This window comes from Melanerpes formicivorus, unplaced genomic scaffold, assembly GCF_026170545.1.
Source record: "Melanerpes formicivorus ecotype bairdi unplaced genomic scaffold, bMelFor1.0.p_v2 SCAF_62, whole genome shotgun sequence".
NCBI classification, from domain to species: domain Eukaryota; kingdom Metazoa; phylum Chordata; class Aves; order Piciformes; family Picidae; genus Melanerpes; species Melanerpes formicivorus.
Window position 1 is genome coordinate 1,406,560 of NW_027142414.1, and position 23,755 is coordinate 1,430,314.

Sequence of the window (23,755 nt, forward strand, 5' to 3'; positions counted from 1 at the left end):
CTCTCTCAGGAGTGATATTAACTTCAAATTGGGGTCATGTTAGGTATGTGGCACCTGGACAGACATTGATAACCTGTGATGTCCATCACAAGATGGAAGAGCTGGGCAAGTGTGTATGTGAGGGTGAGGGTAGCATTTGTTTCCATGGGGATGTGAAGGGCTTTCAACAATTTGAAGGAGAGAATAAGAATTTCATCTCGGGGATTATAAAGATGTTCCTTTTATCTGAATAATCCAGTGGCAGGTCTGGATCTGGAGGGCAGCTACTGTCCTTGGGGGATCTGTCAAGGTGTGCAGAACAGAATGTACTTGCTGCACCAGTATTACTATGGAACAAGGCTTCTCCAGCTCAGCCTCCCCTGTCATCCCACTGATGTGAGTTTGCCAAAGGGACTGGGGCAAAACACAGTGTGGGACACCAAATAGTCTCCATGTATGAGCTGCCCTCTTATACCAGCCTTGTGCCAGTGAGTCACAACCCAACCAAATGCTCACTGACTTCTCTCCCAGGAAGGAGCATATTGATAGAAATACTCCTTCTGTGGAATAAAAGCAACACCCATAATGACCAGATAAGAAATTAATTGTTTAATCAGATGGGGCCACACAAAAATGTGCTTTGCCCTTCTGGTGAAGTTCGGCAGCTTTCATGCTTTAAAATTTCTGCTTCTCAGGATTAGAATAGAATAGAATAGAATAGAATAGAATAGAATAGAATTAACCAGGTTGGAAAAGGCCTTGTTTCAATGAGTTATTTCCTTTAATTTCTGTTCAAGCAATCTGAAAGGTTTTGAACATCCAAGAAAAATGTACCAAAATACCTGAGTTGAGACTGTAAGCTTTTTGCCTGGGAGAGTGGCATTCTGATGGTGGCAGCTCCTGATCCTCCTTTATTGATGTGTGCAATAAAGGGAAAATATTTCCCCTCCCTGTTCAGAACCTGAAACTCTGAAAAACTGGAACCAGTAGATCACAGGCAGTGGGCTGTGAGGGGGCAAATACCTGGTTTGGGGGCAGCTTGTGGCATTTACCTCCCCTGAAGCATCAGCTGTTAGTTAATGCTGTAAACAGGATATTGGGTTAGGCAAATCAGTGCTCTGATGCAGCATGGCAAATCCAATGTAAAAGGCATTTGTTAATGTCTGGGCCATACTTTGGACATGTAAAATAGTCTGTAAATGCTGATTCCTGTGTTTCTACAATAAACAAAATAACAAGCACAGCCACCTGAGGCTTCCCTATGTAAGAGTGTAGTCATTTTCATAGCAGCTTGATACAGTTTTGAAGAGAACTCTGTACGAATGAGAATTAAGGAAACAAAGTCTAGCACAGAAATTAAAAAATACCTTTAAATATTTTAAAACTTTTAACTGGTCAAACAAAAGAAAGTGGAACTGCCCCCAGCCAAAAGCCATTTTAGTGAGGATTTGCCAGGAGTTGCACCTCTCTGTGTGCATTAATGCCATGAGCAGGGGGAGCCACATGGCAGCTGCCTCACAGCTCTTTTCTTTCAGAGGTGTTTCCAAACTTTTTCTCCAGGTCCAGGAGGCAGAGTTTGACCAAAGGGTCAAACCAGAGCAAAAATCCAAAGGTGGAAGGGACAAGAGTGAAAATATTGGCACATGTCCGAGATTCCACAGAAAGAGCAGCTGTGTGAATTGCAAGGTTTGTGTGCAGCTCCAGCTCCCACTCTCTTCCTTCCTGTGCCCTCAGGCATGTTTTCCGGATGACCATGTAGGTTTTTTTTCCTGTTTCTTGTTTTTGAAGTGCTTACAAGGGAAGCATTTATAAGGAATGTTTTGTCATGTACTGTATTCATCTCCTACATCCGATCAAGTGATGGTAAGCCATTTCTATAGGTTATTATGGGCTTTTACTGTGAAAAATCATTGTGCTATTGCAAAAACAAAAAAAGAAGCAAACTTCCCTCCACCTTTACAGGAGAGCTACATACGCTAGAGAACAGCTCACTCTCCATAGCAAAATGTGAGCAATATATAAGATAGGTGTTAATTCAAGGAAGAGAAAGGAAAGTGAATAAAGATTGCCTGCATGCACTGTTGGATATTTCAGTGTTGTTTTGGGAGTAGCAAATAGAAGATGAAGAGACAGGTCGCCAAGAAGGTGCAGAACTTCCCCCTACACCTGTGTGCAGCCAAAGCCCTGTGAGTGTGTTCTGTTCTAGCAACGGCTCAGCCTTGGACCTTCCAGCCCACAACCTGTCTCTGCTGGTGCTGCCCCGCAGGATGGAGCCAAGTGTGTCTGACGTTTCCACTGGCCTGCCGCCAGCAGAGTCCGGCCTTGAGGGGAGTCCCAGGGGCTGCCAGGAGACGGCAAGGAACGGGCTGAAAGAGCAGCTGGTGTGCTACTGTGGTATCTTCACTGCAACACGCCGATGGCGGAGCCTCTCCTGCCCCGCGATGCTGGTCACGGCGGGGCTCCCGCCGCTTTGCGGGAGTTGCCGGTTCCCCGGGCCGGGACGGCGGGAGGTCACCCCACGGCGCCCCCCAGCGGCCGCGCCACGCTACCTGCGGTCGCCGCCCGGCTCCTTTAAGGGCCGCCCCGCCCCACGCGCCGCTGGCCGGGGCCCTCGGGGCGGGGCTTGGCGGGCGGCAGCGGTAGCGGCCGGGGCGTTGGGCGGGCGAGACGCTGGGGCGGCCGGGGCGTGCGGCCGCCGACCTTCAGCCGTAACTACTGCGGCACCGCCGCCCCGCCGCCCCTACACAGCGCACCACACCGCGCCGCCCGCCTGTCTGCCTGGCCAGGCGCCGGCCTCGCCCTGCGACCCGCCGCCGAGCCGCCCGGTGAGCCGCTGCCGCGGGGGAAGGGTGTGCAGCCCGTTCCAGCGGCATGCCCCGCTGAGGGGGCCGGCCGGGCTCGGCCGGTGCGCCGGGTGGGGGGACAGCGGCCTGGCTCCGGCGGGGCCGGGAGCCGGGCCTGCCTCCGGAGCGCGGAGGAGCGTGTACTGTCTGTCTTGCCACGGGAGCGTGTGTGTCGGCGGAGGGCTTGGCGGCGGGTGCAGGCGCTGGCTAAGGCGGAACGTCTCGGCGGCGTTTCCCCGGGGAGAGGGAGAGCGAGAAAGGGAGAGTCCTGCCCGGCCGCCGGCCCCTGTACGCGTGGCTGGGGGCCCGCGTTCGCTTCCCGTGGGGCTGGGGGGAGCCACGTCCCCGCCCGGGAGGAAGGCGCCGGGCTTCCCGCTCGGGTCGGTTACATAATGTCACCTGTGGTACCGGTCTCTCCCTCGTGTCTAAGCGGCGTGTGGCCGGTAATGACAACGGAGTTGGCTTTGCTTTGAGGTCTGCAGTCTTGGAGCTGGTGGCTCCTTTCGGTGCGGGCGAACCTCCAGGATTAAAGAAGAACCCGAGAGTAACAACCGAGAAGGATTCGTTGCTCTCTTCTGCTCTTCCTTTAATAGAGTTTATGGGTGACTGGCAAAGCGGGCTCCGAGAGGAAGGTTCCTCAGTGCAGGCACTGCCGCAGATGACATACCATGAGAAACTTGGTGTTCATTAGGGCTTTATCTCTGCTTACTTCTTTATAGTGCCTTAATAGTGCATAGAGGTCAGAGCTTCCCAGGCAGCTACCTTTGCGTGTATGTGGTGCTCAGGCTGAACCTGTACATGTGTATATCAAATCCATCATAAATCCTCTTGAGAGCTGGGAGCTCAAAACCAGCTACGCTGGGCTTTTGGAAACTGAAAAGCAGTAACTGTTGCAAGTATTCCTACAGTTGAGTAGAGAGTTAAAAAATTACCATCATAAATAGATTTGCAGTTTGCATAATTCTATTATAGATTACACTTCTTCCCCCCCCCCTTTTCTCTTTTTTGTAGTTTTAAACAGAGTAATGCAAATACAATAGTTTCAAGCAGGCTTATTCTCAGGAGGCTTACATTATTGTTGGGAATGGACTGTCTGTTGGGTGGAAGGAGGTGAGAGGAAGTAAGCATGTAAATTAAAAATATTCTGAGGTCTTCTGTGAAACACTTGAGAGCTAGACTGAGCTGATGAGCAGGGAGGATTTTGCACTTGTCTGGTTGCACTTCCTAGTGGCTTTTTGTCGGTGTTCCCATAAATGCTATTATGTAATGGTGCTTCTCTTGGCAGGAGTCTATTGTCACCGTAATTTCTGAGGTTTCTGGAGCAATGCAGCTTGTTCAGGAGAGTTGTGGTCAGAACAATGGGGAGAAAAGTTCTGAAGAGGAGATTTTTAACCTCTTCAATTTTTCATGCAGTAGGACTAAGCTCAAGACATCTGGATCTCTTCCAGAGTGTCTTTACTGTTCAGCTTGTCTTACTCTGATCCTGGGCTGTGCTATGAATATCAGACACCAGCCTGCTGCTTTCATCAGAACTGGGAAGATACTGCCTCTCTCCTTAGTAATAACATTTATACTTCTCTTTTTTTGTGGATTTTTTTTCTCCCCTCCAAACAGAAGCAGAAGTGATATAGTTATTTTCAGAGCACTTCACTGTTGCTTAGAAAAACCTGCTCGAGATAGTGGGGAAAGGGGACTCTCCCCAGTCTATGCATCTAGTTAGAAATTGTCTGTGTACATCAAAGGGAGCCAAAACGCCTAAGCCGAGAGAGAATTTGCATAGCAAATGTCAGTGCTCTGAGGATCAATGCTTTTGTGTCTGCAGTTTATAGTGGATTTCATCCACCACCTCCTCTTCTATCATGAATCTCTTTGCAAATCTGCCTACTTTTTTTTCCTTTTTGTGCCATGCTATTTTTAATTATTTTTTTGTGGGGTGGGGGTATATTTCTATGGAGAAGGAATAATGCTACCCAGCATGGTGGTAATCTGGTGGCCAGTTGTGGCACAGGCTACAGAATCACCAAGGTTGGAAGAGACCTCAAAGATCATCAAGTCCAACCTGTCACCACAGACCTCATGACTAAACCATGGCACCAAGTGCCACGTCCAATCCCCTCTTGAACACCTCCAGGGATGGTGACTCCACCACCTCCCTGGGCAGCACATTCCAATGGCTAACAACTCTCTGTGAAGAACTTTCTCCTCACCTCGAGCCTAAACTTCCCCTGGCGCAGCTTCAGACTGTGTGCTCTTATTCAGATGCTGCTTGCTAGAGAGAAGAGACCAACCCCCTTCTGGCTACAACCACCCTTCAGGTAGTTGTAGAGAGCAATATCATCCTTCTGTCTTTATGACTTGCACAGTTTTTCTGGTAGATGCCTTGTAAGCAGAATGTGGGGAAGAAAATGTTTTTTTGTTTCCCTCTTTGAAATTTCATCTGCTCTCTTAAATTAATCTTTGTGGACCACTAGAGAAGCAAGTACTGTCCAAAAGTAGCAAGGTATGTTTCTTCAGGGGGCCACTGGGATGAAGGGAATGTGCCTGAAGCATCTGCAACCTAATCTAACTAGTTTTCACAGTCAAATTGTTACCTCTTTGGGGTGTTGCATGTTGTAGAACAGAGTAGCACATGACAAGGCAGCTGTAACCTCCTCTTAGACTTTTTGTCAAAATCCAGATGCTTCCGTGCTCCTTCCTTAAAGCTTTTTTTCTTTCTTTTTATCCTCTCCCCCCTCCCCCTTTCTGCAGTTGCTTCAGTGGAATAGGGATCTGGGAAAGTTCTGTGCTGGAGGTTGAAATTTCCCAGCCACAGTGGTACTGTGCCAGGGGGTTTGGTGCTGTTACTTTTGCTGTGCTGGTCATGCAAATTGGTCTTTGAGGAGGGCCCAGTGTCCTTGAGTTGTTCAGTGCACCATGTCTCTGCTGAAACAGTTTCCAGACTCTTATCAGCAGAGTTTATATTTAGTGCAGTTTGTGAAGGTGGACTGAAATGGCTGCTTGAGCTCACAAAGCTGCCTGGGGAGTCAGCAAGTAGGGGTTCCTGAAGTCACTAGATGTGTGTCCTGCCTGCAGTGTAGTGATTTTGATGGGGTTATTTCTGTCCTGTGCTCATGCTTGGTTTCAGCTATTTTATTCCTGCCTGGAGAATTGTTTCATCTCTTGGAGCAGTGTGCAGCAGTCTTAACCTCAGCTCCTCAGCTGTGCAACCTCTTAGCTGCAGACTTGGGTTTCTAGCTATTTGTGTTGCATCACTTCTGCTTTTTATCAGTGGCTTGCTCACACCACAGCCATCTACTTCTACACCGCCCAAATAAGTCTCTTCCTTGTTCTGCTTTCATGAGAAAGCAGATGTAAGATGCTGGCTTCTGTCAGCCTAGGAAGGGTTGTTGCTGCACCCAGAGTCTGTCAGGCCACTGCTGTCTTCTTTTGCTCTTTTGAAAGTTCCATCTCCTTTTGCTAACCTGAAATCCTCCTGGAGAAGCCATTGCCTGCTGATACCTGCATGAAAGGTCAGTAGCTTGGAAGTTTTGCGCCAGTGTTCCCCAGTCTGCATCCTGTAGCACAGTCTGCCTGGTACAGAGCCTCTCCATAGCTCCCTTGCCCTCTGAGCCACTTGTTGGCTGCTCTTGCCAGCTGATCCTAGCTAATCAGGCTTAGCTGGGAGAGAGGTGATCTTTCACTGGCAGGGCTGGGCCCTCTTGCCTCAAGGACTGGGGGGAGAGGGGCAGAGGCGGGAGGGATTAAATTCTGCTTTAGCAGTATGTAAATAGAAACACAGAGGTGTTTCCTAGAACAGGATGATGGAGAGCTTAACCCATATGTAGCAAAAGTGCTTGCTCATAGTGTGATATTTGCCACAGGAGATTTCTTTTGCCAGAAACAAAGCAGTTTGTAGTTATGTTTATCAGCTGTCATGAGAAGCATTGTGTCTTTAGAAATGTCATCATGCATGTTTAATCTCTGTTGTGAACCTATTCTGGATGCAAATGGAATTACTTCACATGTAATGATGTAACTCCCAGCACAAAAAATAGGAATTAGGGACAGGTAGATGACTTGGTTCAAGCACTCACTCTGTCTTTGCAAGGCCTTCTGTTGTTACACACACAGTGTTTTCCTTCACTCTGCTAGGAGTCGTCTTTGAGCAGCTGCAGAAATTGATTTTAAATTTAACCAGTGGGAATGCTTCCTGTAAATTTCCAGAAGTGAGCTTTTGTGTGTGGAGAGGAATGTTTTCACCCGTCAGTTGTAAGCTGTGTGTCTTGTTGCTGAGCGGTGGCAGCTAGTGCGCTCTCATGGGAAGCTTTGTGCTCTCGCACCGCTTGCTTTGTGAGGCAGCTGGCAGACAGGGTGTTTTCAGACTGAGCCTAGTGATGCTAGTAAGAGCCCACTGGAAGCCCTTCTTGGTTTTTGCTTGCTTATTTATTGTGGTGGGTTGAAAGTTTCCCCCCTAACATTAAATTTGCCAGACCAGCTCAGTTAGAAGCAAATGAAAGCTGTATTTACAAGCAAAACTACAATACAATGGAATGCAATGAATATGTACAAAATATACAGTATTTACAAGTAGTGAATGGCACAAGGACACCCCTGATCTTTGACCAGGGGAAACTAATAGCTTCTCCTCCAGTGCACCTCTTTACTCCCCTGTACATAAAAGCGACAAGAGACAAGAGAAAAGAGCCGAGATACGTTAGACATAGCCCAAACAATGCAGCCAAGGCCAAGCAGAAGCGAGTTAGTATCTCTCCCAGAGCAAAGAAGTGAGAGAAGAGACAGAAATTGTTTACATTACTAGCTGAAGTCCCTTAGCTCTCCAATGGGATTGTTTGGAACTATCATTATTTTCTTTTTTACACACAATAGTGATTTTATTTACATTTTACTACTTTCTGTTCAAGATCTGTGAAAAAAATTAAAGGCATAGCCTAAAACTACCTCATGTGTCTGTTTTAAACTGATGATACTGGTGTGTGATAATTCAAGGCAGTTTAATGAGGAAGTTCATTCTGTCAAAGAGCTGCAGGACCAAGAATTAAAGGTGTAGCCCCTGCTGTCTCTTTCCTTCTGCTTTGATTGTCCCCTGAATCCCAACTTTTGGCTTTCTCTGCCCACGTTTAATGTTGGGCAAGTTCCAGAAGCAGATTGTGCACTTGAGAACCTTCTCTGCTTGCAAAGGGATGATATGTCCATGTCTGCTCTTGTGATTCCCTGAGGGGAACTGCTGTCCTGGCAGCCAGCCCACCCCAGCAGTCAATTTGCCTCCTCGTATAAGTGAGTGTGAAGTGGAGTGAGTTGGTCATCACCTCTGGAGTTTTGTAGGCAATGTAAAGCACAGCTTTTGGAGCTGCTAGGGAAGGGTTAAGGGAAACTGGCTTCTGGAATCACTTCTATATGGAGAATGAAATGCTGCATCTTATTTGTGCTGTAGACTAGAACGGCTTTCAGTCCAGCAGTGTAAACTCACTTGCTGTGGGAACGACTTCCTCACAGACATTTGAACTTTGCTAGGCTGAGATGTGTACCATTTTAACTCCATGCTCAGAAGTGAACCAGTTTCAGTACTCCTTGCCTCTGTTGGTAGTTTCCTTAGCTTACATTTTAAAAGCTCCAGAACAATTCTGAAAACTTTAAAGTTGTTTACATTCTCTCTCAACTCATTTTCTTCCTGGTTTGTAATTAAATGTTGCTGTGGTTTGCTGCTCTTCCTGGGTTTTCCCTGCATTGATTTAATAGGGTTTTGTAATGAAACGAGTGGGAATTGAAAGAGTCTCTGATCAAAACCAAGTCTGCATCTTGTTTAGAAGTGTAGATAAGAACTCATGCTAGGGTGTTTGGTCTCTTTCTGCAGGGCTTTTAAGGAAGAGTAAGTTTTAGGAGGGAAATCCTGTTCATGCATCTGTCTTACTTAAAACAACCCAACAACAAACCAGACAAAACCCTCCAAAATCCAGCTGCAACCCCCCAATTTCTGTAACTGAACTTGAGAGTGACAGTCTTAGACTATATGAAAGTATAGATCCTTCAGCAGCTTGCAACTTGATTTGCAGTAGTAGCTGTTAAAGATAGCTACTTTGAAAGGAGCTATAGTTTGTACATGTAAGTACATAAATGAGTGAGATGCTTCAATGTGTGACCTATTTAAGATGTTTGATTTGTTGTTTTGTGTTTTTTCTTCTTGCTAAATAACTTCTGGAGAATCTTCAAGCAACAAATAATGAATCAGCCCACGCTAATACAATTATTTTGTGGGGTATGGTGAATCCCCTTTGGGTGTTGGAGCCTGTTTGTGCCTATCAGTCTCACAAAGCTTTATTTGTTAGACCTAGCAAGGTGCTTTAAATCCCTTTAAATGATGGGCAGGGGGAAGGTGAAGATGCATGCTGGATAGTTATTGCTCTCTAATGAGCCAAAAAGCAAAAGAAAGCTGATGTGCAGTGGAGAAAACAGTAATTTATTCCCGGCTGTGAGAGGACATATTGTACTTGAAAGGTAAGACAGAAACTGCCCTTGAAATAGCCTGCATAGGTTATCCTTCAGTGTTGGTACATATCTTGAGGAGAATCCCTTCTGTGCCAAAATTCCAGCCTGGAAGGGTGATTGACAGCTCTGCTTTTAAAGAGAAGCATCAAAATCGCAGAGCGTTGCTCAGAGTATGAAAGCTTCACTTCTCCATCTGCTGCTGCATATGCTACTGGCAACCTAGTGACCATATGTGGGGTCTTCCTGAAAGCTTTAAATGCAGCTCCTTTGAGGGCCCCTCACTCCTTTTGAAAGTCCTAAAAGGGCAAGCTGCTTGCTTCAGGAGAGGGAGGCTCCCATTTTCCCTTCAGGAAAGCCCAGTAGTAGGTTTTCATGAAACTGAAGCATTCTTGCCGAGAGCTGTGTGATCCTGAAATGCTGCTAACTGGTTCTGTGCAACAGAAATGTGCCGGAGGCTCATTGCAGGCTTTGCCCTGGCTTTGTGAGCAGAAACTAAACCATACAAGCCTGCTAGCAGAGATCCATTAAAAACTGCATCATGGGGATGGGGAGCAGGCTTGTATGGTCGGGGTTCTGTCTTTTGGTTAAGTGTGTGACTGAGTTGAATGAGAGACATGAAGAGGAGTTTCTAGGTGTGCTTTTGATTTCATTATCTGTGAGAGCCTCCATCTCGAGTCCTGTTTTTGGTTTGCTGTCTGGCAGAGCTTGCACGCTTCTGAGGTTCAAAAAGCCACCGTCTCAATGTGACAATGCAATGTTTAGCAACCAAGCAGATTCTTAAGCAGGCTGGACAAAAACTCCTTTCAGCTGCACAGCTTTTACTTTCACTTTTGGATGACCAGTTTGCTTAGTTCTCAGTTGGTTGCTGTGTTTTCTGAAGTGGAGAGGGTTACCTTCTAAAGAGGGTTACCATCTTTCCTATTTATGTTCTGGAGTTTGTAGTATTCCTGATGAATAAGAAGGATGCGTATTGGGGGATAAGAGACAGCAAAACATAGTTACACTCTTATTAGCACCATAGGAATCTCCTTTCTCCTTTGTTATGGGTGTATGCAGTCTTTGTGATCACCACATTGTTATTTGTATATGGGTATATCTGATGGTTGCACTTGATGCAATTCTGATCTCTGTATATCGGGTAGCTTCTCACCAGTTTCTGTCCCTTTATAAAGAGCAAGTCAAACAAAGCAAAGCACTCAGAGTTTGAGTGCTGCTGAAGAATATTTTCAGTAATGCTCCACTGTGCTGAAACTTACACTTGAGATTTTTAAGCAGAATATATGAGGGCAGTTTTGTCTGTTCTCTGTTTCTGAGTAACTCATGCAACGTATCTCAGACTCAGGTTTGAATATTGTGTGTAATGTCTGTACCTGAAGCATAGCTGTGAGCCCGCATCCCAAAAACATAATAGAGCTGCCTCTACCCTTCAGCTCTACACCTTTTCTATTTGAGTGTCATTTTTATCCCCTCTGTACTCACAGCTAATACATTTTTTTGTGTATTCCTAGGTGTGTGGATCAACCTATCCTCACTGAATCATCGCTTTAATCACACTAACTTGACAACCATTGTATGCCAGCGTGTCAGCACCAAGTAAGATGAAAGCTAATGCTATTATTTTCCTGCCTCTACTTTTTAAACTTGCTTTTTGTCCAAATGCCATGACTTTTCTGTAGGCTGCAGTCAGAATGCATTGCCTTCCATGTTCTTCTGCATCAAGACAGCCAGTTGCTGTTAGCATTGCTTCCTGCTTTGAAAGCTAGCATTCTAAAATGTTCTTAGGGTCTGACTGCTTTGTAGCCATGCTTTAGCCTTTTTCCTGACACCTCAGTTAACCTGGTTTTTGTGGTGTTCAGATGCCACAAGCTGGGCTTTTTTTCCTTGTTTTCTTCCCTCCCTTGCTCCCTGGTTTTGCTGCAGAAACTGTGGAACTCCTGCCTTCCAGAGCTGACCATGCGTGATATAAGCCATTTGACCTTTTCTCTTGAACACAATATGGATTTTGTTTTGATTGTTGTTTTCTTTACCCCAACTACCTGCTCCCAACATTGCCTTTGAAAACCTGTCACAGAAGGATCCTACTTGTGCATTTTATGTTTTAGTGGCAAGAAACTAGATAGCTATGTCTTTCAGGGAGCTAAACATAAAGCTGTTTCATGGACCTCACCTTTTTATTCCCCTTTTGAGGAGGGATGTAGTTTGGGAGGGCTGAGGGGGGAGGAAATCCCTCTAATGCTTTCAACGATGTTATTATCCAGTGCTCTAGGGGAGTCCCAGTGCTGAGGAACTATTGTGAGCCTTTGTTCTGATGCAAATCTGAATAGAGATAATTCTTTTGACTATGCATCTTCCCTTCAGATCCCTCTAGCTGAGATAAGGCATTAACCTCCTTTGCTGCCACTTTTCTTGCTGTCCTGGCTTGTTGTCCTCCTTCCTGCAACTGCTGACTTGAGTTTTGAGGAGACCTCATATTTTGAGAGTCTTTTGGGTGCTTCTGAGTGGTACTTGTGCCCTTCAGTTAAATATCTTGTGGATGTGTGTGTACTTTTTTTATACCACTAAATAAAGATAAAACTGTTTGCTGATGCAAGATACGTTGGACTTGGATATAGAGGCATCTTTTACATGTCAGGACATGCAACTGAAGGAATGCAAATTGGCATGGAGGTGAAACTTAGGAGGTATTTTTCCTTCCCTCTTTTTTCCCCTCCTTCCTTGGCCAGAGAAAACAAGTATTATTTCTCAAATGCTTTTAAATGTTCTTAGAGAGACTACCTTCTGATTACTAGTCCAGGTAGGCCTGCATGTTTTCTGGGATGAATGTGTATGCAGCCTAGATAGTGGTTTGGTTTATGTCAGTGTTGTGCTCCCAGTATAAAGATGAATAATCAGCAGTAGAGGGAGGAATGTGAAGCCTGGCTGTACAGTGAAATATGGCTTTGCATGTAGTACAATGTACACACACACAAAATCCATTGAAATTGTGTGTCTTCACTAAATCTTCTTTGTGGCTGCAGAGAAAGGGTTGTGAGGTGGTGGTGAAGATACCGCTTCGGTCTGATGTGATCAAGTTGTGTGTGAACCTGGTGCTTAGAGACAAGGTCTAGTGTTGACCCTTCAGTGCTGGGTCAAGGGTTGTACTGTATGCTCTTCGAGGTCTCTTCCAACCAGGTATATTCTGTGACTATTTCACATCAAAGCTGTGCAAAATGTCTTGCAGATAAAGAAGGAAAGGGGAGAAGTGTACTGAGTTAGCCTTGTTAGCCTTTCCTTGGAAATACAAGGCTGATAAGCTCATCATTCTGCCCCTAAAAGCAGGTCTTAGAATAGCTGTTTGGTTTGTGACAGTGGGTTTTCTGAGGATAGATGCTGGCAATCCCCCGTGGATAATCCATCCTGAGTCTGGCTGAGCTGGCCTTCTGGTGAATTTGTAAGGGAGTTGCTGTCTTTCACTAGGGGCTGCTTTCTCTGCAGGGTAGTTTGAGACCCTCTTTAGTATCAGTAGAGAACAGAGGGATAGAGGAGGGATTTAGACAAGTTAAAGGTTGTTCCTAGAAGGCAGAGATTGAGTGCCTCCACACAACTGGGGTCTAGTGTCAGTACAACATTATGAGAGCATTTCATTTTGTGGTAGAGTGCTTTTTCCTGTTGCAGCATTGGAAAAGCTTACAGGGATGATCTGAAACTCTGATCTCTTTGCAAACTGCCCAAGTCTTGGCTGTGTACACATAATGTTTGAATAAAATAAGCTTAAAAAAGTGTGCAGAATGGTGTTGGAGCAGAGGGAGAAAGGCTCTATCAGAAGATGCCAGTCTGAGAAGACTGATTTCAAGTGCTTTTTGCTAGTGCCTGTGCACAGGTATGGAGTGTGCCTTGCAGAGGTGGTCCAGCGTGGCTCCTTGATGCAAACCTGTGTGAAAGCACTAGCTGCAGGAAGTTTATCAGCGCTTCCAAATGGCAGTTGCTTGAGGCTGGTTCTGTTGAGTGTCTTCAAGAGATATCAGTAACAGATGCAGTGTGACACATTTTATGTGGGCTAGGCATAACTGCCTTTTCTTAGTACTCTTAACCCAACAGTTGTTAAATCCCAGTAAATGCTCATTTTCAGAGTGGTGATTGCTTTTATGTCCTGAAAATAACAACTGGGAGGCGTCGATGTTGTCGGCTGTACCTTTCCTTCACTCTCGATGAGTGTATGCAGGGCATTTCCTGCAAATGACTGTCCTGTACTTAATTATTCATATTCTATCACTTTTGGTCCCACATCCTGCTCATCTCTGATGATTTGAAACAATTATTCTGAAGCTGGGCTTGGAGAGAAGGAGGAGGGGTGTGACAGACTGCAGACCAGTTGCGGTGCAGAACACAGGATTCCTTTCCCCCATTATTTTTATTCTGTGAAGTGAGAACAGGAGGGTGGCAGAAGCATTTCTGAACAGCTCTTGTGTAAAGCTTCCCATAAAGCCTTCAATGCTCTCTAACCTCACTTTTTTTCTCTCTTCACCTCTTGTCTGCTTGAACCATTTGTAATATTGAAAGCTTAAAACAGAAGTGGTTCTAACAGCGGTTGCTGCTCTGGGGTTGGGCAGCCTTCACCTGCATCCCTTTATATGTATCAAGGTTTCTCCTTTGTTTGTGTTTTCACTTGTTGGGGTTTAATCTTCTCCAGGTTAGTATTCACTTTTCAAGTGGTGTGCTGTAACGTGAAACTGCAGAGGCGTATGGCATTGTTGGTATTAAAAAGTTTGGAAACAGTACAGAACATCCAAAATTGGTCATTTTTCCCCCAGATAGTTTTCTTTCTGCTCCAATAATAGGAAGCCAGAAAGGATTTTCTCTGCCTGGTGTGAACTGAAAGTTTGGGGTTTAGATGAGAGTGACCTGGGGTCTTCTGGTGTTCAAGGTAACTTGAGGACCATCTTCACCCTTCTGGCTCTCTGGTTTAATCTCTGGAGGAGAGGAATGAAGGTGGGTTTCCAATGACCACCATATCTTGGAGAAGGTACATTGTTCTGTTTGAGCTATGATGATTGCTTCATGCCACCTCCTCCCCACCTCCCCACAATATTTTGTAACAGATACTTCTTGGCTTCAGTTTTCCATCTGTATTTACATGGAGGTGGGAGAGGAGATGTGTATTGTGCTTCCAGGCTTTTGGAAGGGCCTGAACACACAGGTTGGAAGGAATTGATTGACTTGAGCCACTGGGTGTTGACAGTTGGCACTGGTGTTCTTCTGACCTCTTGCAGCATGGCTGACAAAATAGTCCTGCTTGCTCGTTGTAAATTGATCTCTCTTGCCTCAGCTGATCTGTGTAGAATAGAATAGAATAGAATAAACCAGGTTGGAAGAGACCTTCAAGATCATTGCATCCAACCCGTCATCCAACACCACCTAATCAACTAAACCATAGCACAAAGCACTCCAAGTCTCCTCCTAAACACCTCCAGTGATGGCAACTCTACCAATTCCCTGGGCAGCCCATTCCAACAGCTAACAACTCTCTCAGTGAAGGACTTACTCCTCACCTCGAGCCTAAACTTCCCCTGGCACAACTTGAGACTGTGTCCTCTCATTCTGGCGCTGGTTGCCTGGGAGAAGAGACCAACCCCCACCTGCCTACAACCTCCCTTCAGGCAGTTGTAGAAAGCAATAAGGTCACCCCTGAGTCTCCTCTTCTCCAGGCTAAGCAACCCCAGCTCCCTCAGCCTCTCCTCATAGGGCTTGTGCTTCAAACCCCTTCCCATCTTTGTTGCCCTTCTCTGGACACGTTCCAGCAAGTCAACATCCTTCCTAAACTGAGGGGCCCAGAACTGGACAGAGTACTCAAGGTGTGACCTAACCAGTGCAGAGTACAGGGACAGAATGACCTCCCTGCTCCTGCTGGCCACACTCATCCTGATATAGGCCAGGATGCCATTGGCCTTCTTGGCTGCCTGGGCTCACTGCAGGCTCATGCTCAGCCTACTGTCAACCAGTACCTGTGCCCAGCCTTTTCAAGCAACTCCAACAGTATATTATCGTGTTGGTTGGTGCTGACTTGAGTCAGAAATACTGCTTCTTGCAGAATGATGCATGTGCTTCAGCCTCTCCAAGCATTGTTCTAGACAAGCCTTGCAGAATTTGAGATGTGTGATAAGATTTATTTATATTTTCTTCCCTTCTGAGGTACTTGGTGGCAGGCAACTGTGTTTGCTAGAGCAAGCTGTTATTTTATAGTTCTTCTGCACTGTGCATTTAATTGCAGTGTAACTGATTCCTGCTGTCTCAAGAGCACATTGATTTTTCTTTTTTTATGCCAGCTGCTTAACAGGCTCCCAGTACCTAGGGGAATTTTGCACCCTCTTTCTGCTTAAAGTAGTACTTGGAGCTCTTGAGAGAGATTATTCAGCTTAGGCACGTGCATATCCTAAATTCTGTGAAGGTATCACCGGGCATTGTCTAGTTGCTCAGAAGTTCCAAGGCAATGCTTTCTGCCCTTTCAACACCCCAGTTCATTTAATCTCCCTAAGTGGTGAATTACTGTTTTTTTTTGCCATGGACACAAAAATGTCTGCAGTGATAGTAGAATTTGCTGTAGGTGCAAAAGACAGCCTGTTTTTCAAGTCGAAGCAAATTTTTAGAGGTAGCTGAGGTTAATAAGGAGTCATCAAAGTATTTTTAAGCAGGCTTTTAGAAACTGGGTTAACTCATGGGTTATACTGAGATGAGCCCATGAATTCAGGGTTATTTCAGGCTTGCACTGTGAGGATGATTGCTCTTATACACTCTGTAGCCCAGATATTTGAAAGACTACTGTGGAGATCTTCTCCCCCTTTTGGGAGAGAATAGGAAACTGAGAATATTCTTAACACAGTGTGGAGAATCTCTTGGCGAGTGTGACACTGTCTGCTACCTGGGAATTGGATGCTGGGGAAGGTATTGTATATTTATGCTATTTGTGAGATCAATCACAGACAGCTCTAGAGGTTGAGGCTCTGTTAGCCGCTCAGAAGAAAACCAGAGGTGATTGAGAAGGTGATTTAGCATAGGCAGCATTAACGCAGCCATTGTGTAGTGCCATGAGTGGTGTGTAGCTGTTGCCTGGGCTTCTCTGTGTACTTCCTGCCTATCAAAAGCCTCTAGCATTTGCCCAAACAGAGAAGTAGGTTAGATGAGCTTGTTGTAGTTGTATGTATTTTTGTCCCCCAATATGTGTGAAAGCCTTGAGGTCTTGCTGTGTACCTGTCTACGATTGAGGCGTAATGTACGGCGTGTGCACTAAGCAAGTACTCTTGGGTTGGGATCCAAATCACAATTAAAGGTCAGTAGCATGCAGTGGAGGAAGGTGGGGATAAAAAAGGCACGTAGCAGCATAACTAAAACTGAGCTAATCTGTCTCTTATGTGAAGCTACTGTCAAGATGATGATGATCTAAGTACATTTGGGAAGACAAGGCATGCAACTGTCTACCAGTCTGCTTGTGTCCAGGAACTAGTTCTTGGCAAAGACATTGTCACTTAGCTTCCCAGTGAGAAAGAGTTGTCTTGATTGTGAGAAGTCAGAGTAGTAAAGGTTGGAGCCTCCTGTAGGTCAAAATTCCTGCTCAGGGTAGGCACTCTGGCTGTTTTAGATCAAGATGCAAGCACTGATTTTGGATGTTTTGCCAAATGATTTGGGCTACGTGTAGTATGTAAGTGTCCCTCATGAGGCATTCTCTCAGGAGTTTGGTTCCAGCTAGCAAAATCACTGCTACTTGGAGATTCAGAAAAGGACTGGAAAGGCTTGTCTGTTCAAATCCCCATTGGGGTGATATTCACCTGGTTGCTGGGGTCTTGTTTTTTGAGGCCTTTTGAGGAGTTGTAGGAGGAGAAGCTGAGAAGCTGTTTAGCATAGGGAGAAGGAAGGTTTCTTGTCTTCTGTTGCATCAAGTAGGAATGTCTTTGCCTGCCTTAGATGTGACACCCTCTCTCCCTGCCTTCTCACCTTCCTTCTTCCTCTGATGAAAGCATGTATTCCAAGACATATATGTCTTAGAGTAGATAAAATGTTTCCATCCATATAAACTCTTCTGCAGTCTTTTATGCTGTCAGTGGTACCCCTGGGGGTATGGCTGATACAATTTGACTGTAGATTTTTTTTATTTTCCCTTTTGGCTGTGCTTGGCAGAAGAAGTTTGAAGTAAATTCAGTTCCAGTTTACCTCAGTATTAAAAGCTTAAGCTCCGTTCTTTTTCCTCGGTATCTCTATGGAGAAGACATTGCTGGGGTGAGCCTTGCACTTGGCTGTGTTTTATAAGTAATCCTCTGTAACACAGGATGAGCTTTTCTGATGACTTCTGGAACAAGAAGAACTAGAATAGCTAAAGCACAGAAGCAAAAGCTCATCAAGCAAAAATGATGCATGGGTTTACTTCCACAAGTAATGACAGTTTGCAGCGTAACAGGGTGTAACGCTTGGCTGCCGCGCGCCTCGCACCGTGGTGTGTGACTTCATTATGTTGTGGTGTTCCCAGCGTGTGGCTGTAAGGTTGCCAGGCTTTTGACTGCTGGTGGAGGGTTGTGCCAGCCACACCTGGCACATGGGGAGGTGGTGACCTCGTGTATGTATGGGGCATGGGTGGCCACAGAGCATGAGTGTTTATGTACTGCGTAGAGTGAGGTGGCAGGTGTCAGCATTACTGTAGCCAGACACAGAAGTCTTTATTCCTGATGTCATTTGGTCTCAGGTAAGTGCCAGACTTGGGAATACAGGGCTGCTACCTGGCCTGGAAAGAAAAACAAAGTCTTAATGAAGAAATACTGGGTTTGGGTGGAAAATGTTAAGGTAGAAAGAAGCAGAGAGGTCTCTGCTGCGGCTGCCTGAGCCAGTGGTGTCCTCTGGAGTGCCACGCTCCCAGTGGAGCTGCAGGCTGTGGAGGTGCACATTGTACTGTAATGGGCATTAAATAAATCACTTGGTTTATCTAGAATGCAAACATGCAGTGACAGCTATACCACAGAGGAAGATTTGTATAAATCTCTGCTGAACAAAGACTCTGGGTACTTTGTCCCATCGTTTTGGCTTAAGACATATCAAAGGCCCAAGTCTGAGGGTGCATATGGCTTTGTCTGGGGGGAAGATGAATGAGTGCTAAGCTAGACTTTATTTCCTTCTGTATCACATGGAAGCATTTCCTCACCAGGCTTTATTAGGCAGGACAGCTGAAATACTTGGTCTTCAGAAAAAAATATTCTCTTACTCTCAGGTTTCTGGAATGCCTTATGAGCAGTGACTACTTTGATCAATTGGGAAATCCTTCCTTTGTCTCTCTGCAGGTGTTCGTGTAAGATTATGAAAAGGTTTGGAGGATAAAGATGTTACTTTATCCTTTCAGATCCCAGTGTGCTCATTGACATAAGTAACTTTGATTACCTCACAGAATAAATCTGGTCCTTCCAGGTTTAAAGGCTCAGTTATGCTTCTGTTTTTATTCTCTGTGCTACATGAAGTATTAAGCAACTGAGCATCATGGAGCTAAAGTTCAGATCATGGCAGAGCAGATTGGGAGCATCTCGTAATACCTGAAGCTCCTTTTAGTTTATGGAGGAAAAGAATAATCCTTTAATTACTGGATTGATGACAAATATGAGGACCAAATATTCAAGTATTCATGGCTCTCCTTGCTAATGAAGTTTCATATTGGGACTACAGTGCTGAGAAAGCAGACTTGGGGTGTGGGGGGGAAACAATGTGAAAGACTTATTTTTGTCTGCCCTGTGAAATAGCAGCCTTTCCCCCTTGGCCTCCTTAACTTCAGCAGAGTGAGAGAGCCATGTGCAGAGTCATTTTGACCACTGCCACTTCCTGCAGTCTCATGTGCTTGTGTTTGGTTTACCCACACAATTACTGGTCTGCTCTGACCATTTTCTTCTTGGGCTTCACTGCTTTGTGCCCCACAGTGCAGAGGGAACATCACATCCAGCTCTCGATTCAGGTGATGTTAGAATGGATAGGCTGGCCCAGGTTCCACATAAGAAAAGAGTGGATACCATTTGTCTCCAGGAAATCTGCCCTTTTGGAAAACAGCATCAAGGTTGCTGTAGTTTGTTCACTAGTAGCCACAAGTGGAGCTAATGGGACTAGATGGGAAAAAAAGAGCCTAGAAATGTTTGTTATGGAGGTCCATGTTTACTCCAGTGATCTTTGTCTTGCTTAAAGCTCTCCTCCAACCTTTCAGATTTCCAAGACTATCATTTCCCCTTGTGTCTGAGATTTCATTTCATTTTGTGATACTTTTGCTGGCAATAGATCTTCCTTTTCACATGGAAGAGATGTAGGCTGTAGATCTTGCTGGAAACTGATCTGCAGTAACTTCTGGTGGCATGGAAGATCTTAAATAAAAATAAGCTTTAAAAGCCAGAAGCCTGCATCCAGCTTTCAGCTTCTATAGGAGGTTGCTACACTGCATGAGTGCACTGTTTCTGCTGCTCTCTGATGTGCTGTGTATCCTTTTATAGTAGGATGATCAGTAAATGAAATGCATATGGAGGACAAAACATGGAAGAAAATGACACTTCATTCTACAAACTTACCATCAAAATCTGGCTTTTATAAGCATATAGATGAAGGTACTGGTCCTAGGATGAGATGACTAGCCACCTCTTGGGAATTACTTGAGAGGCAATAGCTAAAATTCATGTTTTTCCCTCTGGCCCTTTCTGTCTGTGAGGCTGTTAACCAGACAGCTGCTGTCTGTTTCTCTTCTGTTCTGTGTTGCTTTTCCCTTACTGCTTGTGAGGAGGCTGAAAAAGCCTTGCTGTCTCAGCAGCAGACTGGAAGGTCCACATGAGAGCTATACATCAAGTTCCTGGATACTGCCTTTTTGTCTTCCTGTGGGCAAATGCTTTGCTCTGCTAGGGACACTTGTGGCTTGCTCTATGTGCAGGAGCGTTCATCTCTAGGTTTCTTGCCTAAATTATCTTCCACTGGCAGAGAGTGAATAAGGAGATGTGTGGATCAGGACAATAATGGGATCCAGTGTGAACTTGGACTGGAATATTTTAAAAGGATGTAACAGGGAGAGTGGGACATGATGTAACCTGGATGGACTTGGAAAGTATTGCTGGCACTGGTTAATCTGGCCTGTCATTTCCCATTTTATCTACTCCTGGTGCTTGATTGTTGCAGTAGGCTGATCTACTGCTATCTTTCTGGCTTAGGCTGCTCAACGTTGCTGCAAAATCCTTCTAATGCTTTTTGCTATTTCTTCTGCAATGAAAGCTCTGACAGACTGAATGCTTGAGTATGATAGAGCATGTGTGGATTCAGGTTTGGGAAGAACGAGGAACCAGCAAACATGGCAAGGCCTTGTTTGGGCTGAGGGACTCTGACAATGGGTGAATTAACTTGTGTGCTGTATCTTGACAGCTGTTGAGGGACTTTGCTATTACCAGGAGTCTTATTTCCTTGCACAAGACATTCACAACTATATGATACCCACCTACAGCTGCTGCAATAGAAGACACCTTATTGATCCATTTTTTAAGAGCTAAAGAGGATGCATTCATGTTGTCCCTCCTGCCTTATAACTTTTTTTCATGGCAGGCTGGGTAGCCTCACTGGAGCACTAACTTTCTCAGCTTGTGTGCTTGTGTTCTGCAGTGTACTAGAAAGCATTGCTGCAGCATGTCTGGCCTCCCATTTGTTGAATAAAGAGTTCAGATCAGAGCATCCAAGACCACAAATGTGTTGGATGCCACTCTGGACAGTGCTTTCATGATTTGAAGATAGCATCATGATAACGGTCAAGATTTACTGTGCTAATCATGTTTACTGCTGCCAAGTGCCTCCCAGTTTCAGAGTGTGACAGTGTTGCAGTTCTGACTGGGCTGTGGATAAACCAGACTCATGTTTGGGCTACCCAAAACTGCTGCAGGAATGTTCTCATTTTCATTCCTGGTGTCCTGTTATGAAAAGTGTTCTGAAGTGGCTGGACCAGAACACTGGCAGTGCTGGCTCTTCAGAAAGCCAAATCTGGAGTGGGAATGATGAGATTGGAACAGGGGAAGGGGAACAGGCATTTCTCCTCTTAGGTTGGAAGGACCTTTTACTTTTAAATGTGAATGAATGCATTCTCTGTAGCTCAGATACTGACCATATGGTAGCACTGGTAAAAGCAGCAGATGTTCCTCTCTTGCTGTGTTTTGTGTTGTTACACATTCTCTTTGTTTTCCTTCTATCCTATCTGAATTGGGGTGTACTAGTGCTCAACTCAAGTGTGTCAGATTATTGCCCTGAATTTCTGAATGTATATTTACAAATAAGGTGGGGAGTATGTGAAATGTTGCTTGGGTTGTGGATCTGATGCATGTGTTTATGTAGGGGGTAACTGAATCCTGTGGTCTAGGTCAGTATACTTGGCTGAATAGTTCCTCCTGTTTTGCTGTTACTTGTGGCCTCTGTACTTTGTTCTTCAGCACAGAATAGAATGTTCCACTCCACCTTCTTTGTGGTAGTTTTGTTTGGTTTTGATAGTGAAAGCAATTTGTTTGCAAATCTGTATGAGTGTGTATCCCAGAGCAGTGTTTTAGTGAGAGAGAGGATGTTTTTGCAGGAGTGGTTTTCTGTGTTCTCTCTGTGAGGGTAGTTGTTTGTCCTCTTGCATACTCTTGAGCTGCTGTTCCAGTTCAGTAAGGGAGACTAGATATGTGATAGACTGCAGCAGAAAAGTACTTGAGTAGCAGATACACCACGGAATTCTGCAGTCTGGATGCAAAATTTGAAGGATTGCACTCACGAACAATTGTTCTGTTCTGACAGAAGCTTTGGTCCTTACTGGTGCAAATGAATCAGCTCTTCATAGATCTCATGTGTATTCTGAGTAATCCTCATGTGGGAAGGAACACATTGCCTTGTCCCTGGAGGCCTTTCACCCTAAGGGTGATGCCAGGCCTGGGCTGCCATGCTGACCTGCCACACACCCTATTGCATATGGAGCTGGAACAGATGGGGTTATGACCCTTGTATCAGTGTAGATGACAACAGCTCCTTCCCTGTTCCCTGTAAGTCTAGCCATGGTCAAAGTTTCTCTCTTAGTCCTGGCCAGGGATCCTGCCTGCTAGTCTTCTGTGTGAAATGTGAGTCAGGATTGACGTATTTGCTGAGAAGTATGCCAAACAAAGGAGAATCTGGTGGTAGATTTGTATTCTTACAGATTTCTGAAGGGGAGAGGAGGATTTGCTGTTAGTATCAAGGAAGCTGCTGTGGTTTAATGAGGAACTTCACCATAGACCTCCCTGAAGCATGGTAAAACAAATACTAGTTCTGTGTTTCCGTTTTGAGACAATGCAGATACCAACTCGCTGTGTTATAAATGATTCTGCAATGGTACCAAAGGGTGTGGGTGAGTTGTGCTGAGCAATGCAGTACTGAGAAGAGGCACACTATAGCATGTCTTGTGACCAGTCTGGTGTGTTATCTCTTGCTGTTCTTTGGAAGGTTTTATTAGGGTAGTGTGAGCCAGTTCCTGTTTGGGGAAAGCATGAGCCTCTAGAGCCAGGGATTCTGTCCTTGTCATGAAAGAAGCAAAGGTGATTATCTCAGGGCCTGAGGAGTTTCCCCTAAAACATGCACCAAAGAAAGCTGTGGAGCAGAGCTACTTGCTGTGCTCAGAAACCATTAATCCTTTCTGGAAGGTTTGTGTCTGGGTACTTTTAGTCTAGCTGTTTTCAGTTTGGCCTGTAAGTCACCCGTGATGATGTGTTTGTCAAGTGCTGCTTAGCATGTGTGGGCTTGTAGTTACTACATTCACTGAGGCAAGGTGGTCGTGCAGGCAGCTTTACCTGCAAAATACTGTAAATTACAGGCAGTTCCAAACTTAGTTTGACCCCTTGGCAGAGCTGGGCAAAGGGCTGTGCTGCTTTAAGCATCTGCTTGAGTGGGAGACTGAAACCCAGAGGACACTCTGATGGAGGAAGAGTGTGTTTGAGGACACTGGGATTAATGGTAGAGTTAATTCAGTTAATTTTTGCCCTAAAACTTTAATGTTGCTCTCAGTAGAAGACAAAACCATAGGAGTGAAACCTACAGGAGTGAAACCTGCTGATAGCGGTTTGAAAGCAGGCTGGGGTTCCCTGAGAATCCCACTGAGGCCAGTTATAAGGATGCAAGGAGTCAGCGATTTCATCTTTGTCTTTAATCAGAAAGAGGAATAGCTGCTCCGGGGGTGGTAAAATGGAAGGAAAGGCCAGATAAATGCTAAGACATCTAGAAGAGACAGATCTCATCTTAATGGCCTTGTTTGCATCACAGAAGTTACCACGGTGTTCTAGGTGCTGCCAAAATGGACACTGTTTTAAACAACAACAGGAAAACCACACAAAGAAGCTGAAACTAAGGGACAAGATGGGTGTTAAAGATAAGAGGGGATGTTACATAGTGAACCTGTGTTCTGTCCCACTGCTCTCGGTAGGCTACTCCCTACTGCCATT

General features: G+C 45.2%; 1 protein-coding gene across 5 annotated transcripts in view; it reads left to right on the forward strand.

Moving 5' to 3' along the window:
• Nucleotides 1–23,755, forward strand: part of SUSD6 (sushi domain containing 6) — a 106,373-nt gene that overhangs the window by 10,058 nt on the left and 72,560 nt on the right. For 2 of the 5 annotated variants that reach the window (XM_068162102.1, XM_068162107.1), the window contains exons 1-2: nucleotides 2,632–2,804; nucleotides 10,814–10,898. The gene's annotated coding sequence lies outside the window, so the exon portion shown is untranslated. Of the gene's footprint in view, nucleotides 1–2,631; nucleotides 2,805–6,150; nucleotides 6,332–10,813; nucleotides 10,899–23,755 lie in introns of those variants that run through there. The other 3 variants (XM_068162103.1, XM_068162106.1, XM_068162104.1) reach the window with 2 other exon arrangements.